General features: G+C 35.8%; 1 long non-coding RNA gene across 1 annotated transcript in view; it reads right to left on the bottom strand.

Annotated features, from left to right (window-relative positions):
* LOC130544242 (uncharacterized) overlaps positions 1 to 18,328 on the bottom strand; it is a 97,934-nt gene that overhangs the window by 36,248 nt on the left and 43,358 nt on the right. Inside the window, exon 3 of the long non-coding RNA XR_008960386.1 lies at positions 11,037 to 11,140. This is a non-coding gene — a long non-coding RNA (uncharacterized LOC130544242). The remainder of the gene's footprint in view (positions 1 to 11,036; positions 11,141 to 18,328) is intronic.

Consider the following 18,328-nt stretch of genomic DNA (forward strand, 5'->3'; position numbering starts at 1 on the left):
AGACTTGAAGGATAAGTGTTAGAAGTAGACAAAATTTAATAAATCCTTCTTGGGGGGGCGCTTGGGTGGCTCAGCTAGTTAAGCATCTAGCCAAAGCATACCAGAGTCCTGGGATCCAGCCTGGTGTCTGTCTTCCTGCTCAGCTGAGAGCCTGCTTCTCCCTCTCCCTCTGCCCCTCCCCCTGCTGGAGCATGCTTTCTCTTTCTCTCTCAAATAGATAAATACAATCTTTAATAAATAAATAAGTCTTTCTTGTATTAGAGTTGAAGCCCAAAGCCATGAAAGAAAGAAAGAAAGAAAGAAAGAAAGAAAGAAAGAAAGAAAGAAAGAAAGAAAGAAAAGAATAGGAGAGGAGGGGAGGGAAGGAGAGGGGAGGGGAGGGGAGAGGGGAGGAGAGGAGAGGAGAGGAGAGAGGAGAGGAGAGGAGAGGAGAGGAGAGGAGAGGAGGGGAGGGGAGGGGAGGGGAGGGGAGGGGAGAGGAGAGGAGAGGAGAGGAGAGGAGAGGAGAGGAGAGGAGAGGAGAGGAGAGGAGAGGAGAGGAGAAGGGGGGGGAGGAAAGAGAGAAAAAAGGAGTAAAGGAAAGAAGGAAGAAAAATAAAAGTAGCAAAGAGAGCATAGAATCAAATATTTAAACCAAATTGTAAGCAAGCTGAAACATACAGTTATTTTCTAACTTAGTGTCTCTTAAAATCTCTTTTGCATAACAAGACAAGTTAGGAACTATAAAATGAGTCAAACTGCCACAAGAACAAAAGGAGCTCCCACTTCACAGCTTTCTAAGTTTGCCCAATTCCTTGGTCTATGGAAATGACATGGTGTGCTGGTTATGAGGGCAGGCTTGGGGTTAGCGAGATGAGGAATTATCCTTCACTAATTCTGTGGCTTCAAGCAAGTCATTTATCCTGACTGGGCCTTCGTTATTTTTGTTTTTCCGCAAAAGGGAGATAAGCATACAGACCTCACAGGAATTTTGTAGTTTGATCCAGAATCTGGTACATTCTAAGGCTCAACAAATGGTAGCCATCACTTTCATTATCACCATCATTAATATTATTGAGATATTCAAATATCTCAGATGTATCACTTAACAATGTGTTATATGATTTGGTGTGGAAAAGGGACCTGAGAAATGTACTCATTGCTGGGCCCCCTGGGAGAACGACCTAAAAACTTTATTCCCCTGCAGCAGTTGGGTTGGCTATATTTAGTTTTATATATAACCTTATACTCACAAACTGCCTGCAATTTTTACTATCCTTTGCAATCTACCTTCTGGTTACACACAATAGATTTTACCTTTTGCTGATGGAGCAACAAAAGCAAAGAAAATGAAATACTTGGCCTGGGATCATAAGACGAGCCATAATCATCATAATTCCCCAAATCCCAGTCCTGGGTTCAGCCAAACAAACTAGGGTTTCTATGAGGTTTAACAGTGAGTCAACCCTAGAGATATCTGGGACAATTTTAAAACAATCCAAATATATTTTATATTTTCTATATTGTACGAAGAGTGAACTGAAACAGAGCAGGAAATACAAGACAGTGTAGTAAAGGAAGTAGGTTCTGCTGTAAAAACAAAGTAGATTTGATTCATGAGCTATAGGAAGTTATTCTGCCAATAGAGAACCAAAAAAAGTGAGGTCAGTTTTAGAGAAAAATGATTAACATTGTCTGTGTGGTTACTAAGGTGGTTGCATGGAGACCCAAAAATTTTTTAAATAAAATAAGAAATATTGAGTCAAATTCTGAGAGGCTGGAGAATAGAATAGAAAGAACATAGTAGTAGCAATGAGACCTGGCTCTGTTCATCAGTAATTTAACTGCTTTATGGAAGTTTCATAGTTGCTCCAAAGGAGATACTTAACCCTACAGAATGGTTATAAGGACACAACAAAAGTGTTTTTTTTTTTTTTAAGTATTTTAAAAACCTCCTTCATTCTCTACCCCTGCCCCCCCCCAAAAAAAACAAAACAAAACAAAACAAAAAAAACCTGGAAAAAATGTAGCCCTAAACCCCATTCTCTTTCACCCACAAATAAGCATTTATTAACTGCTAGGTATTAGATATTATAAAGCATCCAAAGACCTATAGAACAAGGATTCTACAGTTGGAAAACTCAGAGGGTAAACATAAAAGGATATAATTATATAAAGATAAATCAAGATGTAATTTGATAAATTACTAAAAGATTTCCATAGAAGACTGCTGTAGAAATCCATTCATGTTGACGAGAGGCTGCTGAAAGCTGGAATAATCAAGGGAAGCAAAATAAAAGGAAGTTGGATTTGAGCTCAGACATGAAGGATTTAAATTGTTAAAATGGAAGTGTGGGAGTTTTTATATTATACTGGACACTGGGGAATATCTAAAAAAACTTGCATAGTAATGAATCTTTGGGAAAAGTCATCTAGCAAAAGTGGTTTGGAGGGGGAAAATAAGCAAGGAGACTCATTAGAAAACATTTGTTATAGTTCAAATATAATAACAAATGTAATACCATGATGGTTGTGGGAACTAAAATGAAGCAAAGTATGTGAGAGATCTTCTGAGAGATTTCTTGAAAAAAAATCTACAAAATCTGACAATTGATTAGGTGGAGAAAGTAAAGATCAGGATAAAAACTAGGCAAGAGTGACACGGGTTCTAAACCTAAATTTAGAAAAACATGGTACCATTTATAGACCTAGGACATCAAAGGAAAATGTTTTGGCAACTTTCAAGAATAAAATTTTCAGTATGGTGCTCAGGGAGTGGTAGTATCTCTAGAAATTAATACTGACAGCTATGCTCAGAGATGTCATAAGAAATCAGGGGTAGGCTAGAGAAAACAGGAGACAAGGAACCAAAGAATTTAAGGCCATATTTGACAAGTCTCAATTGTCTGTATATAAACCTACCTTGTAGACAAGGCATCATCTACTATGACATAAGCAGCATATCAACTTCACATAGCCTTAAAATTGAATAACACAATTTGCTAAGATGTTACCAAAACCCAGGTGCCCTAATGTCATTCTGGGTGTATGTGGACTACGTCAACAGAATAACTTCTGTTATGATACATTCTGAGAATGATGATTTATTATCTTAATAACTAATGACAAGTACATTAATAATTATGGTAGGCAGAATAATGGTCCCCCAAAGATGTCTATGTCTTAATCTTTGGAACCTATAGTACATGACCTTACATTGCAAAAGGGACTTTGTAGAGGTGATAAAGTTAAGAGTCTTGACCTGGGGAGATTACCCTGGATTATACCAGGTGGTCCCCCATGTAATCACACAGTACTTTTTTAGTAAAAGAGGGGTACAGGAGAGTCAGAGTCAGAAACAGATTTGAAGATATATGCTCTGACTTTGAAGATGGAGAAAGTGGCCATAAGTCAAGGAATGTAGGAACCTCTAAAAGTTGGAAAGGCAAAGAAACAGATTCTCTTCTAGAGCTTCTAAAAGGAATGCAGCACTGTCAACATCTTGATATTAGCCCAGTGAGACTCTTGTTGAGCTTCTGACCTACAGAATTGCAAAATTATAAATTTACATTTTTAAAGCCACTAAGTTAGTGGCAACTTGTTACAGAAGCAAATAAGAAACTCATACAATAATATTACATGTATTTTCTGAGTAATACCTGCTCATTGCAAAAAATTTAGAAACTATAAAAAGATTTTTTAAAGATATAAATATCAAACTTTCCTGGCTGTGACAGAATAGTATCTGACTTGTCTTTCTGTCATAAACAACTAGGAAACTGGACAAAGTATAAGAAATATAAAAAGCAACACTTTTCAGACACAGAGCTATACTCTTTACAAGAAACGAGGAAAATAAAGTGAGCTCTGCAATCCCTCAGCTTTCTTCCTGAAAACATTTTTGAGGCCACATTTGAATTTCAATCATCCCGAAGGGAAAGAGACCTTTTTGAACACCCATAGAATGGAGTAGAGACTTGAGAAGGACTACACCTTAGTTGTAGGACTAGACTAACTCAAGAAGAAAGGCAAATCTAGACTTCCACTGAAGAAGCTTGGAAATATAACCCATAACCAAAATAAAAATGAATCAATAGAAACAGATACAGAAATAATAGAGATGGTAGAATTAGCCCACAAGGATATTAACACATCTATTCTCTAAAAAAGATTTTATTTACCCATTTGACAGAGAGAGACACAGTGAGAGAGGGAACAGAGGCAGGGGGAGTGGGAGAGGGAGAAGCAGGCTCCCTGCTGAGCAAGGATCCCGATGTGGGCTTGATCTCAGGACCCTGGCATCATGACCTGAGCTGAAGGCAGACACTTAATGACTGAGCCATCCAGGTGCCCCTAAAACAGTTATTAGAAACATAATCATAAATTTAAAGTAAAACATAAACATAAGAACAAAAGAAGTAGAAACTAAAGAATCTCATTTTGTTGAGCCTCATCTCTAGAACTTTACTAGAAAGAAATAATTTCAGATTATACGCTCCATAAGAAAAGATCAATGAACTTGAAAACCTATCAAGAGAAACTGTCTAGACTCCAGAACACAGAGAAAAATGGTTTAAGAAAAATACAAGACTTAGTGACTTGTGGGACATCATGTGGTTAACATACATATTATAAAGGGATTCCCAGTGGAAAAACTATTTGAAGACATAAAGGCAGAAAATTTCCCAAAATTGATAAACACTATAACCCATATATTGAAGAAGCCCATATAATCAAGAAGCAAAAGAAAACCAGAGGAATGTATATCATTATCAAGCAGCCAGAGAAAAAGCCACATTACATGCAGGGGAATAAATATAAGAATGACTAATGACTTCTCACTAGAAATAAAAAAGCAGGAAGACAATGGAACAGTACCTGAGCTGTGCTGAACATAAAATATGTTCACTTAGAATTTGATATTAAGAAAAAATAACTTTCAAGCATGGGGGTAAATGAAAACATTTAAATATAAACCAAAGCTGAGGAAGCTTTCACTAGCAAATGTCTACTTAAAGAAATATTAAAGGCCATACTTCAGATACGAGGAATACCAGACAGAAACTTGGATCTATACAAAAAAATTTAAAAAGCTGGAAATGGCATATATAGATAAATATTCAAGTTTCAGTTTACTCGCCATTTACTTATTTTTAAAAAATCAACTGTTTAAAACAATAACAATGTATTTGGGGCTTTATGTGTAGAAATGCACCTTTGACAATATTAGCACAACAAGTGGGGTACAGCAAATGGAAGTATATGTACTGTGGTAAGGATGTTATATTACACATGAAGTAGTATAGTATTATTTAAAGGCAAACCTTAAGAAGTTAAAGATGTATACTGTAAACTTCGAGTAATCACTTAAGAAAATAAAGAGATATAGCTGGCCATTTCGATTAAAAGGCAGGAATTACACTGGATAAAAAAGCAAGACAAAATTATATACTGCCTAAAAGAAATGCTTTATTTATTATTTATTTGTTTGTTTATTATTTATTATTTATTTTTGAGAGCCAGTATGAGTAGGGAGTGGCAGGGGGAGAAGGAGAGAAAGAATCCTTAAGCAGACTGCATGGTCAGCATGGAGCACCATGCAGGGCTCAATCTCAGGACCTTAAGGACTTGATCCAAGCTGAAATCAAGAGTCAGATGCTGAAATTACTGAGCCACACAAATGCCCCAGAAATACTTTTAAAAAAATTTATTTAAATTAAATTTAATTAACATATAGTGCATTATTAGTTTCAGAGGTAAAATTTAATGATTCATCAGTTGCATATAACACCCAGTGCTTATTTCATTAAGTGCCCTCCTTAATGCCCACCACCCAGTTACCCCATCCCCCTATCCACCTCCCTTCCAGCAACCCTCAGTTTGTTTCTTATGGTTGAGAGTCTCTTGTGGTTTGTCTCCCTCTCTGTTTTTGTCTTATTTGATTTTTCCTTCTCTTCCTATGTTCATCTGTTTTATTTCTTAAATTTCACATGAGTGAAATCATATGATATTTGTCTTTCTCTGGCTGACTTATTTTACTTAGCATAATACACTGTAGTTACATCCATGTCATTGCAAAAGGCAAGATTTCACTCTTTTTGATGGCTGAGTAATAATCCATTATATATATATATACACATATATATATAATCCATTATATATATATAATCCATTATATATATATAATCCATTATATATATATAATCCATTATATATATATCCATTATATATCCATTATATATATATAATCCATATAATCCATTATATATATACATATATATTACATATATATTACATATATATCACATCTTTTTTATCCCTTTTTACATTATATATATATACACATATATACATATATATTACATATATATATATCCATTATATATATATAATCCATTATATATATATAATCCATTTTATATATATATATAATCCATTATATATATATATAATCCATTTTATATATATATATCCATTATATATCCATTATATATATATAATCCATATAATCCATTATATATATATATACATATATATTACATATATATATATCACATCTTTTTTATCCCTTTTTCTGTCAATGAACATCTGGGCTTTTTCCATATTTTGGCTATTATGAACACTGATACTATAAACATTGGGGTGCATGTGCCCCTTTGAATCACTAGATTTGTATCCTTTAGATAAATACCTAATAGTGCATTGCTGGGTCATAGGGTAGCTTTATTTTTAACTTTTTGAGGAACCTCCATACTGTTTTCCAGAGTGGTTACATCAGTTTGCACTCCCACCAGCAGTGTAAGAGGGTTCCCCTTTCTCCGCTTCCTCGCCAACATCTGTTGTTCCCTGAGTTGTTCATTTCAGCCATTCTGACAAGAGTGAGGTGGTATCTCATTGTGGTTTTGAGATGTATTTCCCTGATGTCAAGTGCTGTTGAGCATTTTTTCATGTGCCTGTTGGCCATTTTATGTCTTCTTTGGAGAGCTGGTTCTTATGGGTCTGTTCAGGTTTTCTATTTCTTCCTATTTCAGTTTTGGTAATTTATATTTCTAAGAATGCATCCATTTTTTCCAGATTGCCTGATTTGTTGGCATATAGTTGCTCATAATATGCTCTTAAAATTATTTGTATTTCTTCAGTGTTGCTTGCAATCTCTCCTCTTTCATTTATGATTTTATTTATTCGAGTGCTTTCTCATTTCTTTTTTGATAAGTCTAGCTAGAGGTTTATTGAACTTATTAATTCTTTCGAAGAACCAGCTCATAGTTTCATTGATCTGTTCTACTGTTCTTTTGATTTCTATTTTATTGATTTCTGCTCTAATCTTTCTAATTTCTCTTCTCCTGGTGGATTTAGGTTTTATCTGCTGTTCTTTCTCCAGCTCCTCTATGTGTAAGGTTAGGTTGTGTATTTGAGAACTTTCTTACTTCTTGAGAAAGACCTGTAATTGCTACATACTTTCCTCTTTGGACCTCCTTTGCTGCATCCAAAAGGTTCTGAACTGTTGTGTTTTCATTTTAATTTGTTTCCATGAGTTTTTTACAATTCTTTAATTTCCTGGTTGACCCATTTATTCTTTAGTAGGATGTTCTTTAACCTCCATGCATTTGTGTTCCTTCCAAATTTTCTCTTGTGATTGAGTTCAAGTTTTAAAGCATTGTGTGGTCTGAGAATACGCATGGTATAATCTCAGTCTTTTGGTACTAGTTGAGCCCAATTCATGACCCAGTATGTGATCTTTTCTGGAGAATGTTTCATGAGCACTCAAGAAGAATGTGTATTCTGTTGCTTAGGATGAAATGCTCGGAATATATCTGTGAAGTCCATCTGGTCCAGTGTGTCATTCAAAGCCCTTGTTTCCTTGTTGATCTTCTGCTTAGATGATCTGTCCATTGCTATGAGTGGGGTGTTAAAGTCCACTACTATTATTGTATTATCAACACATTTCTTTAATTTTGTTATTAATTGGTTTATATAATTGGCTGCTCCCAAGGTAAGGGCATAAATATTTATAATTGTTAGATCTTCTTGTTGGATAGACCCTTTTACTATGATATAGTGTCCTTCTTCATCTCTTATTATAGTCTTTGGTTTAAAATCTAGTTTGTCTGATATAAGGATTGCTACCCCAGCTTTCTTTTGATGTCCATTAGCATGATAAATGGTTCCCCACCCCCTCACTTTCAATCTGGGGGTGACTTTGGGTCTAAAATGAGTCTCTTGAAGACAGTGTATCAATGGTCTTTTTTTTTTTTTAATCCAATCTGATACCCTGTCTATTTTTAGTGGAGTATTTAGTCCATTTACATTCAGAGTAACTATTGAAAGATATGAATTTATTGACATTGTATTACCTGTAAAGTCACTGTTTCTGTAGATCATCTCTGTTCTTTTCTGGTCTTTGTTACTTTTAGTCTCTCGCTTTGCTCAAAGGATCCCCTATAATATTTCTTGCAGGGCTGGTGTAGTGATCACAAATTCTTTTAGTTTCTGTTTGTCCTGGAAACTCTTTATCTTTCCTTCTATTCTGAATGAGAGCCTTGCTGGATAAAGTATTCTTGGCTACATATTTTTCCCATTTAGCACATTGAATATATCCTTTCTGGCCTGCCAGGTCTCTGTGGAAAGATCTGCTGCCAGCCTTATATTTCTACTTTTGTAGGTTAAGGACCTCTTGTCCCAAGCTGCTTTCAGGATTTTCTCTTTATCTCTGAAATTTGCAAGCTTCACTATTATATGCTGAGGTGTTGACCTATTTTTATTGATTTTTAGGGGGGGATCTCTGTGCCTTCTGGACTTGAATGCCTGTTTCCTTCCCCAGATTAGGGACGATCTCAGCTGTAATTTTTTCAAATAGACCTTCTGTCCCTCTCTCTCTTCACCTTCTGGGACCCCTATTTTTCAAATATTATTTTGCTTTATGGTATTGCTGATTTCTTAAAGTCTCTCTTCATGATCCAGTAGTTGTTTATCTCTCTTTTTCTCAGCTTCCTTATTTTTCATCATTTGTCTTCTATATCACTGACTGTCTCTTCTGCCTCATGTACTGCCAAAGCCTCCCATTTTTTACTGCGTCTCAGTAATAGCATTTTTAATTTTGTCCTGATTAGATTTTAGTTCTTTTATTTCTACAGTAAGGGATTGTCTAGTGTCTTCTATGCTTTTTTCAAGCCCAGCTAATATCTTTATAATCATTGTTTTGAATTCTAGTTCCGACATCTGACTTATATTCATATTGATTAAATCCTAGACTCACTGTTTGCAGCTGACTTTCCTGCTCTGATGCCTGGGAACTCTGCCACACTCAGGCATCCCTGTTCTTCTTGTGACCTCTGGAGTTCCTGAGACCACCCTATCCCACCTGGGATTCTACCCCCCTCTGCCACCTGAACATCTTTAAGCCAGGGACATCCCCCACCAGAGCAGACTTCTAAAAGTTCTGATGTTGCACTCTGCTGCTTATGATACTTCGCTGTAGCCTCTTTTAAGCAGGCTCCCTCCTCATGCAGTATCTTCTGATATACCACCCTGGATTCACATCTCCACACCTATCTTCCAAAAAGTGGCCACTTCTCTATTAGTAGAATTGCAGTATTTCTTTTCTCAGATCTGATTGATTTAACAGGTGTTCAGAATGATTTGATAGATATCTAGCAGAATTCCAGGGACCAGCTGAATTTAGGGTCCCCTACTCTGCCATCTTAACTCCTCGCCCCCAGAAATGCATTTTAAATAAAAAGACAGAAACTGGCTAAAAGTAAAAGAACGGAAAAAAGATATACTGGGCAAATACTAACCATAGGAAAGGTAATGTGGCTATATTAATATCAAAATATACTTCAGAACAAGAAATATTAGCAGAAATTTAAAGACCATTTCATAATAATAAAGGGACAAGTTCATCAAAAAGACATATTCCTAGATGTGTATACTGTCAATAACAGAACTTCAGAAACAAAAACTCATGAACATGAAAGTAAAAATCGAAAAATCCAAAATTATAATTGGATGCGTAAACGCATTTCTCCCAGCAACAAAACAATTTGACAGAAAATCAGTCTGGAAGGTTTGAACACTATCAAACAATTTGAAAACTATTTGACATATACCAACAATGGCAGGGTAAACATTTTTTTTCAAGTATAAATGGAACATTTACTAAGATTGACCTATATGAGGCTATGACAAGTCTAGAAAAATTAAATGGATTAAAATCATAGTATATTCTCTGACCTCAAGAAAATTTAAAAATAAATTAATAACACAAGATATATGAAATTCACCATTTATTTGAAAATTAAACAACATACTTCTCAATAACCAATGAATTAAAAAAGAAAATTACAAAGCAGTTAAGACAATATTTCAACCATATGAAAATGGGAACACACTATATCAAAATTTGTGGGATGCAATGAAAACAGTGCCTGGAGATAAATTACACCTATAATGCTTATACTGGAAAAAAAGAATGTCTGCCATCAGTGATCTAAGCTTTCATTTTAAGAAGCTAGAAAAAGATGATACTATTAAGCATAAAAGAAATGCAAAGAAGGAAATGATAAAGACAAGAGCAAAAGTCAGTGAAATAGAGAAGAAAAAAATCAACAGAGAAAAATTAAAGTCCTAAGAGCTACTTCTTTAAAATACCAACGAAAATTATGAACATTTTGCTAGTTTGATCAAGAAGACAAAGATTTTCACTAATGATAACAGGAAAAAAAGACAAACTTGACTTAATCAACTTCTGCTCTTCAAATGACATTTCTAGGAAATTAGAATGCAAACCACAGATTGGGGGAGGTGTTTGTAATACATATATCTGGTAATATTATACCTCCCGGGCTCCTGTACACACACACACACACACACACACACACACAAACACACACACTTTCTGTCTTCTCAGCCCTTAGCCTGGTACATTTTTTCTTCATGGCACTTACCATCATCTGCCATCTGCCATACACATCAGCCCCACTCCTTGGGAGAAAGTAGGCCCCACAAGGGCAGGGAGAGCAGGGATTTTGTTTTGTTCACCATCGTATTCCTATTACCTGGAATGTATCTGTTCACAGAAAGCAAATGACTGCCTCACAGTATGTCCTCAATGATTTGTTGAATACAAACTTGGAGGAATGTAAGTTGCTGACAGAAAATCCTAGAAGAAAAGAAAAATAATACAAGATTGTTATTGTGTTTGAGAAGAGGAAATGAAACCAAAACAGAGCAAACAATTATTGGAGAAGAATTAAAATGTCTACAGGAGATTTTTGTTAGCTAAGAGTTGTATTTACATTTTTTGCCCTAAGTTTATGATGGAAATTCAACACCTACCTCCCATTCTCTACAAAATCTTCAGTTAAATGTACAATGAGTTGGTCTTGGGGGCAAATGTGAAATGGGCTGAGGTCTACTACATGTCTGACAAGGGAAATACAGAGTCAAACAGCAATTTTTTTTAAAGCACTTCCTGATTCCTTAGTTCTTAACCATAGATAAAGTTGTAAAGAATGATTCACCGCTCATGATTATGAGTACATGATTTTTCACTGACACACATTATAGGTATAGTTACTATACTTTTCAGAGTCACACAACAGATATAAGAAGAAAATGAATGTTATCATGGCAGACACTAGAACAGTATAAACAACAAAAGGCACTGAGAGAAATTGAACGGTAACTTAAACTCTTGAAAATCATGTTGGGAATACTAGGCTAAGTCCATGATTAATGAACACAATTCAACATGATCATATTTTCTATTTTAAAAATTTTTTTAAAGATTTTATTTATTTATTTGACAGAGATAGAGACAGCCAGCAAGAGAGGGAACACAAGCAGGGGGAGTGGGAGAGGAAGAAGCAGGCTCCTAGAGGAGAAGCCTGATGTGGGGCTTGATCCCAGGACTCTGGGATCATGCCCTGAGCCGAAGGCAGACGCTTAATGACTGAGCCACCCAGGTGCCCCTCTATTTTAAAATTTTATATTAAAATCAATTTAGTTCCCTCTTTATTCTGACTAGGAAAGTCTGAGAACACCATAAAATGAGTATCTTTACAGGAAGTCATTTTCTCATCAGCATAACAACACACTTTACAGATTCCTAGATTATGGTAGTAGTAAAAATTCTAGTTGATTGCTTATTAGTTCAGGGTTTCTGTCTAATGAAATCAATAGCTACCATATTTTCTGAATTCTAAGATGTCTTAGTTATCATAAGCACCATTGATTTAATAGCAACTGTGGACACAAAAATAAGTAAGCAAGCTTACTAAATATTAATGCTGAGTATGAGATGCATTCCAACCATGAAAAAAGTCAATTATGGGCAAAGTGCATCTTATCATCGAGGAAATACTGTACTTTGAAAATAGAAGAGTTGAATGCAGCAAGTTCATTGTTTACTGGTTTTGAAACCTGTATTTTGAAAACTGAATCTTTTTGGCTCAGTTGTTCAACTCTAGAAGACCATTCTCTTCTTCCTTGTGAGGCAGAGGAAGGGAAGGGCTGGGAAAGGGAAGAGCAGACCAGAAGATCTCTGAAGGGGATTTCTAGCCCTTGGGCTCTAAGGTTGTGGTTCCATGTTTCTTGATAATACAAGTACTGAAAAGAAGAAGATCCTAATTTGATTAAGTCATGTAAATACTTGTGTTGATTTTCATTCACATCCAAATCTTGATCATAATTCTTAGAAAATTTCTACCTTTGTAACCCCTGATGTTAAGAGGGCCCCTGAAGTTGTTGATTTTAGGAGTTGGTAAGTCATTCTTTCTACATAAAATCTTCGACGACAAGCTCCAATAGCTAAAGTAGACACAGCTTCCAATGAACAGGACGGCAGCTCCACTTCTAATAAGTTAATCCAATGGTTTTTGTCATGAGCAAAACAAGAAATCATGTTTTTAATCATACTAAAAGGTCTCTGCATCTTGTTAACATCTGGAGTTCAATCACTTCTGTGCTAAAAACTGGGGAATGCTTCAGCAGGGCATAAATCTTGCCCCTCATTGTACATGTGATCCAGATGCTGGAGGAGAATTAACGTTCGTTTGTAACACATCTGGTGTCGGCAGCTTTGAGTAAACTCTAATAGAAAGAGTGCGGAACTAACGTGGCATTACACCTTCCCTCGGGCCAGGGGTTCTAGACTGAAGGTAAAAGCCTGCAGGTGTCCCTTGGGGCTTAGCAATAAACTGTACTAATCAGCTCTGGCATTGTGTTAAGTGCAGGGTGTTTTGAATTTTCCACAGAAATTTCACAGCCCAGTAATTCTACATTCCATCTGTCTGCTTTTGACAACTCTTTAGATTTGCCACCATCTTGAAACTCCAAATAAGGGAAGGTACAGAACCCTTGTCAGGGTTGGGCTATCCCAAAAGATGCAGGAGGGCAGATCATGACCAGAGCAGTAGTGAGCAAATAACAAGACCCGCCTGAATGTAGGTGTAAGTAGTGGCTCAGATTCTGTTGAGAAAGGCTGTCTGGCAGAGTTGAAAGAGCATCAGATTTGAATTGGGACATCTGAGCTTAAGTCCCACCACAGGTATGTGTGCAAAACTCCAAAATTACTCGGGTCATAGCTTCTCACGAGAATATTTGAGAGCCAAATAAGATGTTGGCTTTTTGTAACAAAAAACTCAAGTCTTAAATTCTTAGAACAACATTTTAATTAAATTTGTAGTATAGCCTTCCTTTCCAACCTTCTTTATCCTCAATATACACTTAAGATAAATGACCACAAATACCCTTTGTTTAAAAACCTATCGCATACTTTTGTGCTTTGGGGTTTTTGTTCTGTGGGTATAGGTGGTATCTCTTGGAAGCATTTAATAAACTCCGCAGGATACATGTCATGTTGTTGTAGATGGCCTCTGATTACATCACCCTTCCATGAGAAAAATATTTCTGATAGTCAAATGATAGGGCATGCAAATGCTACTGGGTAATTGGAGGGTTTAAGTTAGGATTTAAAAGAACATCTAGTAAACTATGAAGGTGTTTGTATGATGGCATTGTGCTCTGTTGGGGGTGAGGCTCTGAGGTCAGGGAAGTAGGATGCTCACCCCACAAAAGCATCTAAAGGAAGATCAGATTCACATCTCCCCATTCACACTCTGCCTGCCTCTTGCACTCATCAAGGGAAATTATGGGTGAAACCTTCCACCCTATTCTAAGTGTTCTTTATTTTAAGTTGGCGCAGCACGTATGGTTGAATTTTATGAGTTAAATGTGCATATGACGTGACTTCACCAATCATATGTTTTGAATTTGGTATTTGTAACTATAAGTAGAATGCCAGAAGAAGCTACTTTCCAATTTAAACTTGAAAACTGCCACACCACCAAATGAATCATATAGAATAAAAGAGATAAGACAAGAACACTGATACACGTTTATAATCTCATTACAAGAAAAAATGTGAACTAAAAAAGTAAGATTGACAAGAGCATTAATGTCTTAAAGAGACAGATCTCTAGCACTGCTAGGATCTTGATAACTTCCCTTTGCTTTTGGATAGCATGTATGTTTTCCTCAATACTTTCATATATGTCATTCATTCCTTCATTCATTCCTTCCTTCATTTGTGTTCTCTGCCTACCTGTGACATAATGCCCAAGATCAAGCCTAGGAAAGAAGGAAAACCAAAAAATGATTATATACATCTAAAAAAAAAGCCAGACAAAATTCATCAGTTGCTCAACAGAAACGTTTTCTTTTTCGTTGTTGTTTTCGTTTTTTTTAATTTTTAATTTTTTTTAATGTAAAGTTCGATGTTTCATTAGCTGCGTATAACACCCAGTGCACAATGCAATACATGCCCTCCTTACTACCCATCACCAGCCTATCCCATTCCCCCACCCCCCTCCCCTCTGAAGCCCTCAGTTTGTTTCTCAGAGTCCATAGTCTTTTCTAATATTAACCTCTTATCAGATACGCCATTTGCAAATATCTTCTCCCATTCCATTGGTTGCCTTTTAGTTTTGTTGACTGTTTCCTTTGCCATGCAGAAGCTTTTCATTTTGATGTAGTTCCAATAGTTGTTTTTTGTTGTCATTGTTTGTTTGGTTTTGCTTTTATTTCCCTTGCCTCCGGGGACATATCTAGAAAAACATTGCTAAGGCCAATGTCAGAGAAATTACTGCCTGTGCTTTCTTCTAGGATTATTATGGTTTCAGGACTCATGTTTAGGTCTTTAATCTAATCTGAGTTCATTTTTGTGTGTGGTATAAGTAAGTCGTCTAGCTTCATTCTCTTGCATGTACCTGTCTAGTTTCCCAACACTATTTGTCAAAGAGGCTGTCCTTTTCCCATTGGGTATTCTTTCCTGCTTTGTTGGAAATTAATTGACTATATAATTGTGGGTTTATTTTTAGATTTTCTATCCTGTTCCATTGATCTGTGTGTCTATTTTGTGCCAGTACCATACTGTTTTGATTAGTAGAACTTTGTAATATAACTTGAAGTTTGAAATTATGATACCTCCAGTTTTGTTTTTCTTGTTCAAGATTGCTTTGGCTATTCAGGGTCTTTTGTGGTTCTATACAAATGTTAAATTGTTTGGTCTACTTTGTGAAAAAATGCTGATGGTATTTTGATAAGGATTGCATTAAATCTGTAGATGATTTGGGTAGTATAAACATTTTAACAATATTTGTTCTTCCAACCCATGTCCATGGAATGTCTTTCCATTTCTTTGTGTCATCTTCAATTTCTTTCACCAATATTTTATACTTTTCAGAGTACATGTCTTTCACCTCCTTGGTTAAAATTATTTTTGGTGCAGTTGTAAATGGTCTTGTTTTCTTTCTCTTTCTGCTGCTTCATCATGAGTGTATAGAAATGTGACAGATTTGCATACATTGATTTTATATCCTGCAACTTTACTGGATTCATTTATCTGTTCTAGTTGTTTTTTGGTGGCATCTTTAGGGTTTTCTATACATAGTATCATATCATCTGCAAACTTGTGAAAGTTTTGCTTCTTCCTTACCAATGTGGATGTCTTTTATTTCTTTTTGTTGTCTGCTGTGGCTAGGATTTCCAGTACTGTGTTGAATAAAAGAGGTGAGAATGGACATCCTTGTCTTGTTCCTGACCTTGGGGGAAAAGCTCTGTTTTTCCCCATTTCTTATGATGTTCAGTGTGGGTTTTTCAAATAAGGCCTTTATTATGTTACTATATTCCCTTTAGACCTACTTTGTTGAGGGTTTTTATCATGAATGGTTGTCATACTTTGTCAAAATCTTCCTCTGCATCTATTGAAATGATCATATGGGTTTTTTTATAATAATTTTTTTTATTATATTATGTTAGTCACCATACAGTAGATGATGTGATATATCACATTGATTGATAAGCAAATATTGAACCACCCTTGCATCCTGGGAATAAATCCCAGTTGATCCTGGTGAATGTTTTTTTTAAATGTATTGTTGAATTTAGTTTTTTAGTATTTTGTTGAGGGTTTCTACATTTATGTTCATCAGAGTTACTGGCCTGTAGTTCTTTTTTTGTCTGTCTAGCTTTGGTATCAGGATAATATTGGCCTTTTTTTGTCTGTCTAGCTTTCGTATCAGGGTAATATTGGCCTCATAGAATGAATTTGGAAGTTTTCTTTCCTCTCCTATTTTTTTTGGCATAGTTTGAGAAGAATAGCTACTAATTCTTCTTTAAACGTTTAGTAGGATTTGCCTGTGAAGCCATCTGGTCCAGGACTTTTGTTTATTGGGAGTTTTTTTTTTTTTTTTTTGATTGCTGATTCAAGTTCATTGCTAGTAATTAGTCTGTTCAAATGTTCTATTTCATCTATAAACAGTGAATGTATTAAGATAGACCATACTAATTTGCATCTTGTAATTTTTAGGTAACTACCAAAACAAGGACATTAAAAACTATAACAAAAGCCTAACAGAGGAGATAAAAAGGAATATTTTTTAAAAACTGATTTTTATAAGGGAAGGAATAATTTAAAAAAAAACAGAAAAATGGGAAAAATGGAGAACAAATAACAAAATGGTAGACCAAAACCCAGCTATATCAATAATTGCATCATATATATATATATATATATGAAGCGTTTCAGTTAAGATTTTCAGACTGGATTTAGAAAAAAAATACAATTACAGCTGCATAAGAAATAACACCATAAATATAAAAATATGCAATGCTTCGAAGAATGGAAAAAAGACATACCAAGTAAACATTAACCAAAAAGCAGTTCATATGATTACACTGATATCAAAGTAGACTTTAAGGTGAGAAGAATTAAGAGAGATAAAGAGGTATATTTCATAATATTAAAAGGGTCAATTCATCATAAGAGCACAGAAACCTGAATAATCTCTATCAAGTTTGACTTAAAAAGCAAAAAGGGAGAGGGAGCGACAGAGAGAGAGGGGGGGGGTAGGGAGGTAGAACTGGCAGTGAATGGGACAGACTAGGGGGAGAGGGGTAGGCACAGAGAGAGAGAAGTGTCCAACACCAAGATAAAACCTGAATAATCTCTATCAAGTTTGACTTAAAAAGCAAAAAGGGAGAGGGAGCGACAGAGAGAGAGAGAGAGAGAGGTAGGGAGGTAGAACTGGCAGTGAATGGGACAGACTAGGGGGAGAGGGGAAGGCACAGAAAGAGAGAAGTGTCCAACACCAAGATAAAATCATTACAAGCATGAAAAGAATGAGAAATATTAGAAACAACTTTGCAACAATAATTTAACAACTTAGGTTAAATGGACAAATGTCTTTAAAAACATGGCATTAGTAAAGCTTGTGATCAGATGGAAGAGAACCTTCTTGGTCATGCTAATGCTCAGTTCCTCACAACAGAGCTGAAAGAGCTAAATGCAGCTTACGTGCTTCCTGCCTATGGGGACACTGAGACCTGCACAGACCCTTCTGCACCCAGACTGCCCTAATATAGGGTGACAGCATTCTGGTTTGCCTAGGACTGAGGGATTTCCCAAGACACAGGACATTTAGTTCTAAAACTAGGAAAGTCCATGCTACCCAGAGCAATCTACACTTTCAATGCTATCCCGATCAAAATACCAATGACATTTTTCAAAGAACTGGAACAAATAGTCCTTAAATTTGTATAGAACCAGAAAAGGCCCCGAATCGCCAAGGAACTGTTGAAAAGGAAAAACAAAGCTGGGGGGATCATAATGCTGGATTTCGAGCTGTACTAAAAAGCTGTGATCACAAAGATAGACACATAGACCAATGGAACAGAATAGAGAACCCAAAATGGACCCTCGGCTCTTTGGGCAACTAATCTTTGATAAAGCAGGAAAAAAACATCGAGTGAAAAGAAGACAGGCTCTTCAATAAATGGTGCTGGGAAA

Source organism: Ursus arctos, unplaced genomic scaffold (genome assembly GCF_023065955.2).
Source record: "Ursus arctos isolate Adak ecotype North America unplaced genomic scaffold, UrsArc2.0 scaffold_2, whole genome shotgun sequence".
Lineage (NCBI taxonomy): Eukaryota > Metazoa > Chordata > Mammalia > Carnivora > Ursidae > Ursus > Ursus arctos.